Below are 18,626 nucleotides of genomic sequence, written 5' to 3'. Positions count from 1 at the left end.
CACTTTAAATTGACCACAAAAACTCAATGTAATAAAACTCTCTTTTGGGTTTTTTACGGTGTAAAAAAGTGTTTTCTTAAATTACACCCTTTTAACACGTTTTTAGCACTTATCTTTCTTAGTGTATTAACTTCCCATAAGGTTCTTATTTTTAACAGCGCAGACCCATTCTCTTAAGACATTAATTAATGGAGATTAAAACACTGTTGTCACGAGTTCAATTTATTATGAAATTAACTAATTCATTTTTACCAACTGGTGTTAAGAATTTCATGAACTGGCATTACTAGTTATATGAAACATTCACTATCCTATCTAAAAGAAGGTATGATCATAATATATAAAACTAATTACAATTATTACTAACAACAATGTTCACTTTCAGTCAATTTTAGAAATAAGTAGGTTGAAATTATAATGAAGAAGAAAAATTGAAAAGTTAAAAAATTGGTTTTGAAATTAGCAATTCACTGACTTTCCAAAATATTTTTATTTTCATATGGGTCCTTTCATAATAAACGCGGACCTTTTCCAAAAGGTTTAGCATGGTTAGGTAAGATTAGGTTATATTGCTTCAAGGATTAAAAAAAGTGCTTCAAGGTTTAAAATAAAGTACTTAAAGTTCAAATTATAGTATGTAAAACTTTAATTTACGTTGGATTATACAGTGAAATATACGTAAAGTTTATACTTACTAGTGTAACTATCTGTGTTTTTAATTATACACTACTGTATTCTTCACGGCAGAACAAGGGGGGCCCATACGCGCTTTTTGCGCGTCGAGTTTTCGATTTTCCAGACAACCAGCGCATTGGTTTACAAAGCTAGCACGGAGGGGCTTATAAAATATCTTACGTATGTCTGTCAGCCATCCAGTCTTTTCAGAAACAGCGTTATAGTGTAAATGTTGTACAAATAATTTTTGTGCGAGTATTTTTTAATTTTGAATTTTAGTTGATCGGTTAATGTGTTTATAAGAGTAAAAATAACTATAAATATAGGCACAGTAAATTTAATAAAATCCATTTATTTCACAGTGTGAGAATAAAGTTTTATTTCAGGTGCCTGCACATGGTACAAAATAACAATAACTATTCTAGTATATTAATTAGTGCAAACTATTGATTATAATAATTATAATTGATTATTATTAATATTATAATTATTCTATCTCGTGATACATGACAAGCTGAATCGACCGGTGCCCAAGCCGAAGCCGAGGCTTACCGGATATTTTAATACGTGACAAATTATAGTCAAAACAAAATCACTGGCCGTTAGCTTCAAAGCCAAAAATAATATTAATGGTAGTCTTAAATAACTATTATATTATTTACTTGAGATTCTCGTGTATATTTACCCGGAACAACTTTTACCGACCAGGGCCGTGACTCACTCACCCGACTCCCGAAGTATGTTGTCGGAGCCTCGGACTCTAGATCTCGCGGAGCATAATTGCCGTTTCGCGCCCAAAAGTATCGGTCAGGAACCGTTAACCGTTTAGCGAAAGATTTCTCTCTCCCCACTTTCATCACACGTGACACTTCGCCCTCTCAATCCTCAAGCGGTACGCATCGCCTTGTTTCGTATGTTTTGAGATATTTCTAGCTCTCGCACCTAGCTCCGAAAAACCGAGATTTTTTGGGTCTGTACGAGCCAACCTAATAGTGCTATTTTTTGCGCATATACAGACCTTGGACCCAGCCTATATATTTGCAAAGGCCAGCTGTCAATTTCGTCACCAGGATTCATATTGTGCCATTTTTTTCTTCGTTTACAGTGTATGCATTATAGTGTTCTAAATATTTTGTACAGCGAACAATTCTACCACACATATGCCATAATTCGTTAATTTTAACCATGTAATATATCCTTAGGAAAACGCACTCGTCTTTACAGTTTAAAGGGTATAAATAGCCTACTTTGTAACATACGGAATTGTAACATACTTCCAAGGAAATCTGTTCAACATTGGATTCAAAGTTTATAAATTTCTAAAGTACAGTTTTTAGTCCCTGTGGTAGTTGATCAAATTTCAAGTTGGAAGGTTTAACATAATCGCCAGTTTCTAAACCGTTTTCACTACTTTGCTCCCAGCATTGGAGAAACTGGTGGCGTTTACCAAGTGTGGAACTAATGTTTCTAAAATTTCTAGACATGCTTGCGATATATTTAAAGTATTGGTGTTTAGCCTCAAATCGCATACATCATAGACGGATTAGAGGTCCATACATTCTAATTAATCTCGGGTAGTGAATAAGATAATGCATTTTGGGTGTAAAGGTTGCATCAGGAATTTCTTTATACATCTCCATAAATTCAATTATTCGATCATACAAGTACGGTAGCCAGTTCAAATTTACTACAGGAGCTGTTATTATTTCTGAAATTGTTGATAGGGTTAAAAGCATGGGCCAAAATATATCATCATACGAAACTGACGAAGCAAAAATGAAAGGAAAAAAGAAAGAGGATTTTTTTTGAGCTGCGGTACCAATTAAAGATCCTTTTCCTTTGAGAACGTGTTGGGATATGGGTACACTTTGTTTTTTAAATGCAAACTATCATAGGGATACTTTTGTATTTTCTCATTAACTCCATCTAAGTCTAAAAAACCTGATTTGATAATGTGGCATATAAGAACTTTCATTACTTTTGGCGCTACTCCTTCGAAAAAGTCATGCATGAGGTCAGGAGGAAGTGATTCCGTAACTTTAAAATGTGGAAGAATAGCAAATGGAGAGGGACCTTTAACTCCATAGATAGAACACTTGTCAGGGTTATCTAGAATTGCATCTAAGTGATAAGCGTGTACAACTTCATTTCTTACAATCATGTTTTTCTCTTCGAAACAATGAGAAATGTTTTCTTTTTTCGTCATACAGTATCTACAAATACGGCCGGTAGAGAAAGATTGCATAAAACCTCCGATACTGTGACTTGAAAGGTTATCATCCGAAATAGAAGCTAATCCACCTTTAATCATCATTCCCTTAAAATCAAAGCCACATGTCTGTAAAATTTCTAAGAGTGGCTTTAAAATCTTACTACAACCGTATTTTTTATTAACGGGTACCTAACAACCAAAGCCAATTTAATGCAGCTCAGTTTACTGCAATACAAAGGATTCAAGTTTTCAAACATAAAATAAATAAAGGTAACCTTATGTTTCCCTCGTTTAGCTCCCAATGGATTGTTTTACTCAACTTCATCCAAATAGAAATGAAGCCTCAAGCAGCGGGGATTGTTAGAAAATAGGGGGTTGCTTTTACAAATTTCACCATCATCAAAATCAGTGATTAAATGCGAACTATTCTCCTTTTTCAATTTTGTGATTTCCCTTCAAACATTGTAATGAGAAAGTAAATGTCTAAGGACTGATATTATAGGTACATAGCTAAATCCATTTTTATATGTCTTTCCACCAATTCTTTCGGTTCCCAGAATAAACTCCACGGGCTCAACTAAATTTAAATTTTCTGTACAATATTTTTCAAGAAGAAAGTTGCTTTTAACAACCCCTAAAACAGTACGCAATATTTTAGAGGCATATATTTCACTAATAATTTCATTATCCTTATTTGACGCTGTAAATTTCATACAGGCCTCAATACAATTTTCCAGTAATCCAGCAAAACTATTGGAAATACTAGTAGATACATTGAAAGGCAATTTGTGATGTTCGCGGAGCTCAAGTATCATTAAGGCAGCCTCTTTCTGTAAATTGTTTAGAGTGTTCTCATATTCAACCTTTTAGTTCGAAAACTTGCTTCGTTGTCTATAACCTCATTATTATCATTGATACAGTCATAAATATTGGGTTGTTCAACAAGCTGTGGCACAAGTAATACACTTTTCTTTAAATGTTCTCGATAAACAGGGCTTTTCAAACAGTTGTACTTTCTGAACATTTTTAAACAAGTTTGAAAACAACACGTAAAATTTCTATTTGGCTCATGGGAATGCAAATTTTTAGTATTTTTAAGCCATGCTAAGGCTGTATCATGTTTCAATCCACATATTTGGCACTGGTAGGTTTCCATTTTGAGAACATCAGAGTTTAAAGTTTGTGAAAATTTTTAAATTTATGTATTATTCGAGTTAAAAACGTTAATGGTTTCAAGTTCAAATAAAATTATAAAAAAACGTCTTGGTTTGGACCAACGCCGAAAAAACAAACGATATGTGTGAGGTTTATCAATTGACTGAAGTTCAGATATTGCAATTTTTTTTTAAATTATTTTTATTCGTTTAATTCTTAATCAATATTTGATTCAATCAACTGATTTTTACTGTTAATCGATCTATTCCCTCTAAATTAATTTAAAAAATTACATATCTACGCTTTTTCAAGAATAATTCCATTTTCCGAAAACATTTTATCATGAAATTAATTATTTTGAAGGAAGTACGTGTTGGGGGATGAATTATTGAATATTTGAATTATTATACGAAGTGTCTAAAAAGAAGAAGCGATCTTTGATATAACTCGAAAGGAAAATGTAAATATTTGATAGTGGATATTGGGGTCGCGAATTTATACATTTAACTTCGAATATCGAAATGTTACATTTTTTTGTCGCGACTATGAAAGAAAGGTTGCTCTGCAGTTTCCCTCTCCGAACTTCAAAGCATCTTGGCCATAACTCAATCTAGATTTGGAACCCCTTACTACATTGTTGGCGCAACTTGTACACCGGTTACGTATTACGCGTAATCATTTTATCAAGCGTAGAAACCTTTTCGGAAAACACACAGGGGCGAGGCGACCATTGGGGTATTCTTCCTTGCACCAAGGGCCATCGCCAGACGGTGCCAAAGTTCACTACAGGCGGGAGGCTAGTCAACTCGCACTGCCTATAGCGGTGCTTCTAGGCGAGAGGGAGAAGACCCCAATGGCGGTATCGCCCCTGTGTTTTATTTTCTCCTTATGCAATTTCTGTATGATCGGTCCTTGGCACAAGTGGTAAGGTATGATGTGTTCAACCATTTTATTTCCGCAGGAAATAAAAAGTCATTGGAACTGAGAAGTATTTCTTTTTATGTATTCCTTACCCTTTCCTTTGGTTATATTTTTACCGATATCATATTTTTCCAGTGCATATAAGGAGAGCTACCTATTAAAAGAAACCACACAGGACCAAGGTTGTTGTTTTGTCTTAAGTAGACGACATTAGTTAATAATTAGTTTGAGCAAAATAAATTATTTATCATAATTTCTTGAACATCAGTCTTCTCAGGAACTTACAACAGATTTAAACGTTTTTGGTGCAAACTTCAAAAATTGTCAAGGCAGCAAGAACTAAAACTGTGTCCGTCAAGGTGCTTAGAAGTTAGTGAGTATCGACACGAAATCCCTTCAAAATAATTAATTTCATAATAAAATGTTTTCGGAAAATGTAATTGTTCTAGAAACAGCGTAGATATGTAAATTTTTAAATTAATTTAGAGGGAATGGATCGATTAACAGTAAAATCAGTTGATTGAATTTAATATTGATTAAGGATCAAATGGATAAAAATAACTAAAACAATTGCAATATCTGAACTTCAGTCAAATGATAAACCTCACACATATCGTTTGTTTTTTCGGCCTTGGTCCAAACCAAGACTTTTTTTTATAATTTCTGTTACTTCAGTCTTTATATAATTAAAATTTGAATAATTTTATTTTTGATTTACCGTCATACATTTGGTGTTGATCTCTTTCTAATTGCTTAAAGAAGTACTTAAGTATCGTTAATTACATTTAACTTATAATCAAAAACATTGATTTCGATAAGCATATAATGTTGTGCTTTATTCATGAAAGAAGTTTAACAAGATGACCGAGTCATATTACTTTTTACCGCCTTCTAGTGACAAGAATTAGTATTACTATATACATTCTAAGATGAACCCAGCTAATTTAGAATTTCGGGTTTTTTTCATTGTTTATAAAATAGCATTCCTATTATGAATAAAATCAGTATAGTAATAAACTACAGTAACTTACTCATTAGGTTCATTTTAAACTTAACCTACAGAACTTTATCTTAATTAAATTACAGAATAATATTTATTAAACTAGGATTGGTACTGGTAAATGTGAAGGATTCTATTTTTTCTTTAAAATTGTGTAGCTAATTTTTGGGCGGCTTAAATTCCTTTTAAAAGGGCTCTATTTGTATATATAAGCTTTAGCAAGAGTTAAAATAATCCCACGATAACAAACCTTTAATCGTTAGATAGATCACGTTTTTCGCTATAAAATTGATATTAATATCTGTGGTTTCGATTCGGAATTCGATTTTATAAATAGAGTTGGAAAAAACCAAGTAAAAATTGCAAATGTTTCAAGGTTAATTTGAATCCTTTTTAACCTATTTTTCTAAAAAATAAAAAGTAAAAGTGGTGTAAGGAATCTACGTTCGGATAATATTAACTTTAAAATACATCATTGACCCAAAAAAGACTCAAATTTCGCGCCATTAGTAAGTGTATCAATTTAGCGGTAAGAGGGTGGTAGTTACCACTACTTATTGGGCGGGAAAGCGAGAAAACGAGACAGCTGTTATGCGAGGTATCGAAATAAGTAGGACTTCTCAACAAATTATTGAACATTTTAACTCGGCTATTTTTTTAACTATACTATCCTATTATCACTTATCACATCTGCGTAAACTTTAATCTAGGTGCATGAATTTAGGCCCTACGTAATGGTAGCTTCTTCAGGGTTGCCACGGAATTTTCAGAATCAAATTCCCTGACTTTTCCAGGTTTTCCCTGACCTTTTAGGCCGAAAGTGTGAATGTTTAATGCACGTTTAAAGTGGTTATAATTAAATAAACTCTCAACATTAAGTTTTCCCATGTATTTGTTGCACCAAAAAAAATAAGAAACATTTTAACTATAAATAATATATAAAGAAATATATAAATAAGAGCATTTACTTTACAAAAACAATTCTAGACATTTTTAAGGATTAATCTAGAGTTTTCTGTGTTGAGAGAGCATGAGGAGAAACTTTCATTACTCTTTCAATAAAGACTTATTCCCAGAAGTTTTACCCACTAAAATCAAATTCCCTGACTTTTCCCTGACCTTTTCAGCCCATTTTTAAATTCCCTGACTTTTCCAGATTTTCCAGGATTTCCAGGTACTGTGGCAACCCTGTCCTTTCCTAGGGCCATTTTTATTCCTCCCATTTGATTATCATTGTTGTTCACATTTGGGTCCAGTGTTCAGTCACTACCTTCAGTATTTAGGGTCAGGGTGTTTACATTTACCAGCGATTGTTCACATTTGGGGTCCTCTACGGGGATTGGGAAATAGGATATTGTGTAAAATTTAAGAGAGTTAAAAAGCTGAAAACATAGCGAATTTTGTCTAAAGAATCATATTTCATATCCTGAAAGTTTCTGGTGTCTAACGTTAGCTCCACGGAAGTTATTCAAAGATTTGCAAAAAGTGTTCACAATTACCAGTACCAACCCTATAGTAACTTCCTCAATCGGTTAGTTTTAAACTTAACTAAACTACATCATTATTTGTAAAGTTATCATAAACTATAGTATCATGATAATATTAATTAAATTAAAGTATAATATTAATTAAATTAAAGTATAATATTAATTAAATTAAAGTATAATATTAATTAAATTAAAGTATAATATTAATTAAATTAAAGTATAATATTAATTAAATTAAAGTATAATATTAATTAAATTAAAGTATAATATTAATTAAATTAAAGTATAATATTAATTAAATTAAAGTATAATATTAATTAAATTAAAGTATAATGTTAATTAATCTAAAGTATAATGTTAATTAATCTAAAGTATAATGTTAATTAATCTAAAGTATAATGTTAATTAATCTAAAGTATAATGTTAATTAATCTAAAGTAAATTCCTCAATTAACTTACTTGAAACATCATTATTTATAATTATCATTAATCTCACTCGTGAATATATATTTATTTTAATCTTAATTAAAATACAGAATAATACATATTGAACTATTGTAACTTCCTCAATCGGTTAATTCTAAACTTAATTAAACTACATCATTATTTATAAAGTTATCATTAATCTCACTTGTAAACGTGGACTGCTCGCTTAACTAAGCAGAGTAGCAGACGAGTTTTCAAGAGACGATATCATTGGTTAACTCATGGTGAACTTTGCCTGCTAATTCGTTTCTCTCTACATTCAAGACTGATAAGGTTTTAGGAAAAGAACTCTAAGCTTCAGACGTGACTTTGAGGCCGACTTAACGTCATATTAACGTGGTAGTGGGCGATTATTTAATTTCTCTATCTTAGCGCGAAACGCGCCTAGACTCGAGATGGATTTGTCTATCCCAGCTTTTATCTTATGAAAGCAATGGCCTATATAAGAATTCGGTGGCGCAGTCTTAGCGTGCCGGTTTTCCGAACCGTAGCGTTAACGTTGGTACGTTCGAGTCCCCTTGGGGATTTGGAAATTTTAGAAATAAAATAATATAAAGTTTAGCTACCCTAGGTCCATCTGTTCGCGTTTTAGAGCATTATATGAATAAATTTAAATAAATTAACGCGAAAATGGGCGGGGATAGGGCGTGGTTAAGGCTATACTGGGGGAAAAAGGGGGTAATATAGGGGAAAGGCACTAAAAAAGTGTGGGTAAAAGTGGGGGGTAGTAAATCTTTGGTATAAATGCATTACTTTTTAACGCCATCTATGGCGGTAAAAAGTAAAAACGACGGTATTTGAAATATGGAAGAAAAATATTTGTTTCGTACACTGTATACATATTCAGTGTTGTCGAGATCAGACCAACAGCTTCCTTTATGTAAAAGCTTCAATACTGCCAACGGGAGATGTCATAATAAATTATACAGGGTGTAAATAAATGTTTAGAATTCATGTTTTATTGTAGGCCTGAATGCAACAAAATATATTAAAGCACAGTCCTACGATTAGTCTTAGAACCTGGGCCTCAAATTGCAACATCTAAACTGTTTGGTAAACAACTCAACCTAAATATTCGAAGTGTCTACCATTGTGGTTGAGGCACTTCCAGACGGTTGTCCGTGTCTTACATTACATTTGTAACCACTAAACTCATGACGCATGGTAATACTAATGGTATTGCCGTCTTAAGCATGGTTTTCACTTGGCGTAAATCACGACTTTTCGCCCGACGTCAAGCGACGACCGAAAAAAAACCTAGTTACGCTGGACTGAAATTACGTTGAGTGTGGCGATATTAGCTTTCTATTTTTTCGACCGCGTTCAACGTTAACGCTCTGCGCGAGCCAATCAGCAATGAGCTAGAGTCGTGACGTCATTTTCGACCACGCGTGTTCGGAAGAGGTCGTCCATGGTCCGCCATCTATTTATTTATTTCGTTCCTAATCGAGTCAGTAACTAGTACAAATCCCTGAGAATGCCGAAGTTCAATGCTGAAAGGTTTATTGAAGAGGTTAGGAACAATACAAATCTGTATGATATTAGAAACAAAGATTGCAAAATGAAAGACAATAGATGGGCCGCAATTAGTGCAGTGTTCAGTTTATCTGTTAAGCCTTGGTTCCATTATTTGCATGAACTACGCTAAGTGAAAACGCTATAACGCTGGGCGACAACGTAAGCAACAAATCTGACGTTTGACGTCCAGCAGCAAAGTAGTTTTTTTCGGTCAAGTGAAAACCATACTTTAGGTACTTCTCGTCCGTTAAGGCTTGATGTAAGGGATATGATTATGCCGGTAGTAATGCCCTTGTAAACTGGCACGAACAGTAGAATGGCTTAGTGCAATCCACCGCTCTATACTAGCATGAGATTGGCTAGAAAACTTTCTACGACGCCAAAGTCTCAATCCTCATTACAGACTATGCAGTCTCTTCTACGTTCACGATCTTGCACTACTGAAATCACGAAGGTGCTCGCACCCGAGTGTTGTCGGTGTGGAGACCGTTCGGCATAAAGCACTGCCTTTAGTTGAACGTTACCGCGACCTTCACCCAAAATAAACGTGCTGTCCAATTTGTCCTGGTTAGAATAGGTTGGCATTTTGCTAAGAAACGAGACTAACTACTGTAATTCTTCCAAGTTGCCTGTGGAACCGCGATAAAAGGCCGTAGTGAAAAGTAATCGTCGTTACGTAGCAGTTAGGGTCGAATTTAATTAGTCTCGTCATGATGTTTAATAGGATTAACCTAGACGGCAAAACCTTTGCGTGAACTAATTGAAGCCGATCCATTATTTTTTAGAAAGGTACTGTTGTCTGCCGAGGCTATTTTGGCATGGTATCTTAAACCTTCATAAAGTGCATTTTTGGAATGGCATTTTTGGAAACCAAATTATCGGACCCTTTTTCTTGATAAGAGAACGAAATGAAGAAATGGGTTTAAGCGCGCTATAAGGTTAGGCTGACTTCTGACTCAAAAGTAAGTTTTTGACGTACTTTGATAATTAGTTAAATTACAATACTTAGACTTCATTAATTAAAAATCGAAACAGGTAAGTTTCCCATTTAATAAATGCTTGTTAATTTAGAAATATTCCGAAAACTAACTTCGCTATACTTTTTCCGTATGGCCTATGACAATTGAATTAAAAAACGAAAAATTTTTAATGCTTTTTCTATGGGACCCTAACCCTAAAAGGTGTGACGTTTCCTTTAACATTACGTAAGGGTATCTAGTCATATCTACAAGGGCCTTCCGGCCCTGTAGAATAGCCTTAGTTCGGAGGAAACTATTAACAAATTTTCTGTATCGAAAGCGCGAAAACGTAATTTTTAATAAATTGCAGTTCATTTTATAATAATTAACATTTGAGGTTCATATTTTCCCTAACATTATTCTCTGGTGTTGGTAATATTCTTGATTTGGGTTTTTGTTAACTATTCGATTTTGTAGACTAAATATACCTACAAATAGTATGTTTTTATTATTAAGACTGATCAACAATTCGCAACACCGCATCTTTATTTTTCGCAAGAGGACACATTCTCAGGGGATGACTTTAAACACTGAGATTCACTCTTTTTACATGATAAATATTAGAAAAGGCTCGCTTTGTGTTTTTGCGTCATTTAATGTATTCCATTTGGAGTATGCAAAAAAGTTGACAAAAACTTTGGAGTATTTTCAAAAAGTAATTTTTGGTTTGGAGGCACAAAAATGTGTATTTCTGTTTGTATCGTTGTGAGGAAGCTCTCAATCTGAATAATAAAAACCAGTTTCAAACTTTCATTAAAATGTCTTGATTTAGTTTTATCCTAGTATTTTATTCTAACTAGAATCGTCATTAGCCTGATAATGTACCCTTTACGGTTCTAACTAGAACCGTTATGAGATGGTTTATAAATCCTTCAGGGTGCTAATTAAAATCGTCATGTGTATGATAACGAACCCGTTAGGGTGCTAAACAGAACCGTGCAGGTTATGATAATGAACCCTTAAGGGTGCTACCTAGCACTAATATTGGTTTAATAATGCACCGTTCCTACAACTCAGAACCATGATAGGGCGCTACTCAGGACTGGGTTTGATGACGAATTCAATACCATGATGGCTTTGACGCCGAACTCAATAGAGCGCTACTCAGGACCATGATGGGTTTGATGACGAACCCGTTAAGGCACTACGCTGCACCGTGATGGTTTTGCTAACGAACTCGTTAGAGAACTGAGCAGAATCATGAAGTGTTTGCCAACGAACCCATTGGGGCACTAATCGGCACCTTCATGGGTGTGCTAATTATGCAGTAATGTGTTTGATATCAAACCAAGCAGGGTTCTGTAATGAACTCTTGACGATACTACAAAGATGGGTTACAGAACTACTCCACTATGGGGCCACAAAAAACCGTCCACGAAGGGTTCCAAGAAAACAATTTAGGGTTTAAAAGAGGGGACAAGAGCTAAGAACTCCTTTTCCGGCTATTGTGAACATTTTTTCTAAGAGTGTTATCAATTATTAAAAAACTCTTGATTTTGCAACAATGTTCGCGGATAACATTGCCAACTTTCATTTCAAGGTAGGCTTTCGATCCGATTTTTAAGGAAAGAATTGCAAAACTATTGGTTTCATCGGTAATTTCATACGTTCGAAGATTGAAGTACATTTCTGCCTTCAATAACAGCAAAAAGTTAACATATTCTGAATTGCGATCGCTTAACACTGGATCCCAGTTTTCCGCAATAACACGCAATTCTGGCATCATTTTGTATACGTTCAACGGTTATTTTTGAACTATTTCAATTATTTTAAATAATAACTACGCTACCAACTAACTACATTGTACCTGCCTTTGAAATCGAAATGGCGCCAAACTACTTGTAAGGGGACATGTATTGAGAAGACGAAAACAGTCTAGGGGGTTACGTTGATTTTCTGGCTGGTCCTCGACAAGATACCTGTCATAAATTAACTTTTTGGACATAACGTATGGTCCCTTGTATTTGGCCGCCGTCTTCAGCGGGAGACCGGTGGCTTGAGGAGGTCGTTCGACCACTACGAGGTCACCCGTTTCGTATGTGGGATTTTATGATCGACAAGCATTAGGCCTACACCTCTGCTGTTCTTCGTCTTGGTGAATGACTTCGATGGCGGCTTCACGACATTTTAGAACGTTTTCTTCGAAGGCCTCCTGTACGGCATCCCCTAGACATTATAAGTCAGGTTTCGAGAGGAAAAATTGAAAAGGAAAGCAAATGCCATCTGCCCAGTGGCCTAGTTAAACGTATTATTTGGATCCCATTAGAGCTGGTCAACTCGTGCGCCCCAGTCCTTGTCATCCTCCCGGCAGATCGTACTACCAATGACTGGAGTTGGGAGTCGATTGAGACGCTCTACTTGCCCGTTTCGACGCGGCGTGGCAGCTGCATCGATAACATGGGTGATGTTTGCGCTTTTGCGCAAAATTTGTAAGGCCTTACCGGTGTAAGCAGTTTCCTAGTCCGTAATAATTCGCAGATCTGGGAGCACGGCAGTGCTCGCCGCCAAGTCGAGCACTGACATCCTTTTAAGTCCACTGTATCTTCGTGATGGGTATAGTTAAAAGTCTGAAATTTTGCTTGCCGCGAGGACTGTCACTCCTAGCTATAGTTTCCAAATTTCAAGTTCCTACCCTATTTACTTTTCGAAATATCGAGGGTGAAATCAACCTTAATTTGTCACTCACCGATCATCAAAATTCTAAGGTACTTCTAGGGGAGATAGAAACTCTTAATTTATGATTTAGTTTTAATTAATTTTATAAAGCAGAGAAAAATTAAATCATCCTGAAATTTTTATAAATTTGTTCTTTAGTTCTTGATTTTAAAACTAGATGGGGCTGCCGTCTTTTCAACAGAGTTATTCTGGGCTCTTGATGAAAAGACATAACGGTCCAGAGTGAACTGAAAGTTAAATACATATTAAAGCTAATATTGGTAGTAGTTTAAAAGAAATGTGTCATATCTGATGCTACATCCTTATATTAAGATATAGCATACTATCTTTTCTGCATATTCACTGGGGGTCGAAAGGGGTATTTCAGGGTAAATGTGGATTAACGTTATTAATTATTTTGGCAAACGAAGTATAAAAGAGGGTCTTGTTTTAATATAAGTATAACGAGAGGGTCTCGTTTCACGATGACGCCAAAAAATGAGGGCTTCTTACAAAAAGAAGTGAGATCCCATCAAAAACATTAACATGTACAAAAATGGACCAAGCCTCGCTTCGTGCCCTCTCCGCCGTGATAGATCAATATAACGAGGCGTTAGTAGTACTGAACTATAGACCTCCAGTGGTTATTTCGTCTTCCTACGACACATTCACTATAGGATGTATGACGTCGTGAGGCCTATAGTGAAAGTGATTTTTATAATTTCGTAGGCGTTGCTCTTTTCTTAACCATGACTTCGATTTTTTGTTGTTTGTGATAAAAAGACATTTGTTAAATCAAATTCGATTCAATAAAAATTGGAATTATGTCATTTAGGCAATATGACCGCCAGGCTTCAGCACCTGTAAAACTAAAACTTTTTATCTGTGGATAGCCTTGCTGCTCTAACGGAAAGCCACACACAAGTAAAATAGTTTTGTAAGGTTTCACTACATGTCCATATCAAGAAAAAACAGAATTGTTCATCCCCTGAAACGTCGGTACCATCCGCGATGACTGCTATAAATGGGCTTACTTTTATTTCTGCTACTAGCTCACGTTGCAATAAGTGCGCCACAATTTCCAGTATTCCATTTTGAATTTTACCATTCAAGAAATTTTTTCTTTTAGCTAGCCAAGCCTTTAAAAAGGCATATCCTCACTTCTTTCTTCCATTAGTTTAAGGAGATTACCACTTTCGTTTGAGCCTCCGTGTCCACGTAATTCCTGTCCTGTACGAGCTAAGTATCTAATGGAACTCACCACCGTGCGCATGGTTTTTCTGTTTTGAATTTGTTTCTCGAGAGATTGCTTGCTCACCAGTTCAACCACAGATTTGTTCCACTCTTTCTTTAAAATAATTGAGCTGGGAATGTTGTGTAACTCGCTTTTCTCGTGCATTCGAAATCTTTCGAGACCTTTCTTCTAATTTCTAAAACCAGTGTATGTAAAAGCTGTTTCGAAAATATGCGTTTATCGAACTTGCATACTTAACGACTTAACGCATATGTTGCACAAAACAAAGTCACTCGTTGTATCATAATAAATCCACGGGAATTGTTCAAACCAAGAATATACGAATGATCTTCCATTTGGATCCTTTGGAATTGAAAAGTTTGAAGAAGGCATACTTTTATCACTTATATCTGGTAGTCCGCCTTGAAGCTTTGATTTCAAGTTGCTTTGAATTGTTACTGCATCTTGTTTATAAGTATTAGTATATCAAGAATCACTGGAGTGACTGGATGTTGAAGCTCCAAGGTTTTCTACAGCTTTTGAATTTTCTACATCCGTTAAAGTTTCTTGTGTAACTGCATCTATATGATTTATATCGGTGACTTTTGGTTTCGTCTTACTGTCATGGAACCATGAATCCAGGGAAGTTGTTTGCCTCGTTTTCGAGACATTTTAGAAAAACAGGTCAAAGTTAAGTTTTGCTTTTATTTCAGTCGAGATGACTAATACACATAAAAAACCAACAAAACATTTATAGTTTGGAGCAGTCCATTTCGGTTTGCCCTATATCACGGGGGGTGGAGACACAAAAAAAATACTTCACACTAAGGGCTAAATTCACTAAAACTAGGTATTTTTTCCCCTGTAAGAATAAAAGGGATATTTACGAATAGATAGCATTTACAATTTTTACATTCAGAATAAATAGGAAATGTAATAGTAAATTTTAATCCCAAGTGATACCAATCAATTAGGTTAATTGTACGCTGGGTAATGAAAAACATTCGCTTACAATGAAATTTTGTACTATTCAGACTCGGTAACCAGAGCGGGGGAGATATTAAAATTGGTCGTGGAAAAAAGACTTAAGACACTTAGGAAGAACCCGGAAAAGTCATGGAATTTAATTTTGGTTAGGTTATTTTTAGTTTTGTGCTGTTTAGAGGCGGAAAACTATTGTTCCTTGCGGCTGGGCGTCTTTCCGCTCATTTCTACCATTCTTTCCCAGGTTTTGGTGTGACCGATTTGGATATGGCCGGGGTGATCTTGTTTTCTATACTAGTATTAGTATGACGTAATATAGCGTGCACTAAAGGGGCAAGAAAAAATTCCTCCCCAACATTTCTTAAACCGTTTTTAAAGTGTTTTGAAATTAACGAAAACTCCATTTTTAGCCCTAAAAATTAAAACCGGTTAAAATATTTATTTATTAACAGATTTGTTAGATCTCGCAATGAAACGCTAAAATGTCAAAAGCAATTTAAAACTGTATGACCACGGAGCTTCTATTTAAAGGGAGAGAAAACTTCCTCCCCGTCTAGTACTATAAACGCTCTTAGGAAACGTAGACACTATTTGTCCATAAAATGGGGCACATATTTTAACCCTCCCTAAGTTTTCGCTGGTCGAATGTACTTGCGAGGGAAGGGAGGTTAGACGTCTCCTCACCAAGAAATGCGCGGGTGACAAGGGTTGAGGCTCTCCTGGATTGTCATACACGAAAGTGATTGGGCGCGAGTTGATTGTTGCCTCAATCTCTATTACTATTGTTTCGATTTCCTGATAGGTGAGGAGGGCTTTTCCTAATACTTTTTTAGAGAGGTCTTTTCTGACATGACCATGCGCTCCCAAAAGCCTCCCCACCATGCGCCACGATCTGCAATGTACTTCCATGATATTTTTAGCCCGCTCATAAAATTAGCTACTTCTGCACTGAGAGAAATTTCTGTAGTTTAAACAGAAGAATTTTACAATATTGAAATGTAAAATATATTAACGGAGTTTATCTGCAGAAATACAAACACAGTAAATCGTTTTTACTATTTTACGGAAAACATCTGCATATTTCACTTATTGATCTGCTATTTCTAATTCTAACTGTAAAAATTACACATTTGTTTCTGTAATTTCCGATCCTCAGTTTTGAACGGTGAATTCCACAGAAATGTTTTACAGGGTGACTGCTCGATAGGCTTTGCAGGCATTTACTGTAAATTTTACAGAAGATATTTTATAGAAGTATCTGTTAATTTTAGTACGAAACTGTGAAAAATACAGCTTTACTTATTTGATTGGTAAAACAGATGCTTTCTGTAAAGTTTGCAAAAATATTACACAGAGTGACTGTTTTTTAGGTATTGCAGATATTTTCTGTACCTTAAGTACTTCATGGTATTATCTGTTAGTTTTAGTCCGAAATTGTGAAAATGACAGATTTACGTATTTGATTGGTAAAACAGATGCCGTTTGTAAATTTTACAGATATTGTGCTACCATGACTCTGTTAACGTTACTAACAAACTGTGAAAACTACAGTATATTGGCGATTAAACAAGCAAAATATGTTCCTTGTATAATTTTCAGATATGTGTGTTACCGGCAACCTGATAATAATGCTTCAAAACTGCAAAAACTAAAAGATATGATTCTTTAATGTTTCATTCACTTTTTCCCGCAAATTTTACGGTATCTATTTTGGGAAAATTACAGTTAAACCCATTTAATTTCTACATTAATTTTGACAGACTATTTTTTACAATGGCAAGGTTCTGTAATTTTTAATTGCGCCCGAGCCACTTCTTTAACCATTGAGGAACTCAAAAATAATCGACCTCTGTTTGACAGTAAAAATACTAGACCCAATTTAGAAATAGCTCCTATCATTTATGGTTTAACTAATATATAATTTTCGAGCTGGAAATCTTCAAATTCCACCTTGTCGGTTTACGTTTAATAAAAGCTTTATGAACGGGTAAAGCTTTTAAATATATCGTCTAAACCCAAAGTTTCGATGATATGCAAATCAATGCAAATAATTGAAGTAACAGGTGAAAAATTCATAATTTTTTGGTCAATTTAATTTTTTAACTCATCGTGTAGGGGACTAGACTATACATTTTTGGTTCATCAGATGTTTATATTTAGATTGCATTTTCTATAAGATTTAGTAAATATTCTATAAACTAGTAAATATTTATATTAGCTCATTTGGTGCTGCCAGATAAAAAGTAAGAACTTTATAATGCTAAAAAATAATTGCACGTGGATTTGAGAGAGAGTTCACCGGCCCCACCTTTAGAATGGAAAATAACCGCAACCCCAGGAGGGGGAAATTCTTTGGAAAAAAAACTAGGAGGCTCCGCTGGGTCAAGAGAGAGAGGCTATAATTTTAAACCCTTTTTTGTCACTTTACTCTGGGCTAGAAAGTTTCCATTGTGCGCGGTCAGGGTCGGTTTCGGGTTTTTTTGGACAGGTTCGCAATCTAGCGATAATCTACGGTCTCCACGCGGGTAATGCAGGTGTGGTTCTTAGAGCTAGAAATGAAACGCGACTTACTGAGTATTATATTACCTCGTTTACCAGCGCCCATTAAGTGAGATTCCACAATTTGAACAAGTAAGTTAAATACATTTCAGCATCCTATATGATAAATGATCTAGGTATAAAAGGTGAATTTTGCTGTTTATTGTTAATAGAAGACAATTGAAAATCCATAAATCGGTTACTTATCTTTGGAGTTAATTAAACAGTTTTTCTTTTAAAATAAGGAGATAAAGCCTAGATCATTTATATATTGAATTTATTATAGTGTGGGTAGGTAAGTCGGAGAGACAGAAAAACATGTTAGCGTCACGAATCAACTAAACTTTATTATCTTTTGTTATGCTATATATATACAAGGTAAAAAAGTAAAATGCTAGGAGTTAATTTTTTACATAAAAAACATTTGAACTTCTAATTTAAAATTACACAGTTTTTTATCTCGCCACATTATTCCCCTTCCAGTGCTAACGACGTGGTTTGAAAGGTTTTCCCGAACGGGTACGATGGTTATCTGAGGATTCGTTGTCCGCAAATGTAACTTTCTTTAAGACCTTGGGTATAGTTGGTAGGGTCGTCACCACCGGGAGGGCTGGTAACTGAACTTCTTGCTCAAGAAAAGCCGGTTTCAAGCGGTCGATGGTTACGGTGTCCGTTCTGCCTTTAATGCGTAGCTTGAAATATTTTTCGTAACGGTCGAGCACTTGATAGGGACCGTCGTATT

This window comes from Phalangium opilio, unplaced genomic scaffold (assembly GCF_054372755.1).
Source record: "Phalangium opilio isolate 3A_F unplaced genomic scaffold, DU_Popi_V2 ptg000063l_1, whole genome shotgun sequence".
Classification (NCBI taxonomy): Eukaryota; Metazoa; Arthropoda; class Arachnida; order Opiliones; family Phalangiidae; genus Phalangium; species Phalangium opilio.
The sequence above is the reverse complement of the archived record's forward strand: the minus strand, read 5'-3'. Positions refer to the sequence as shown.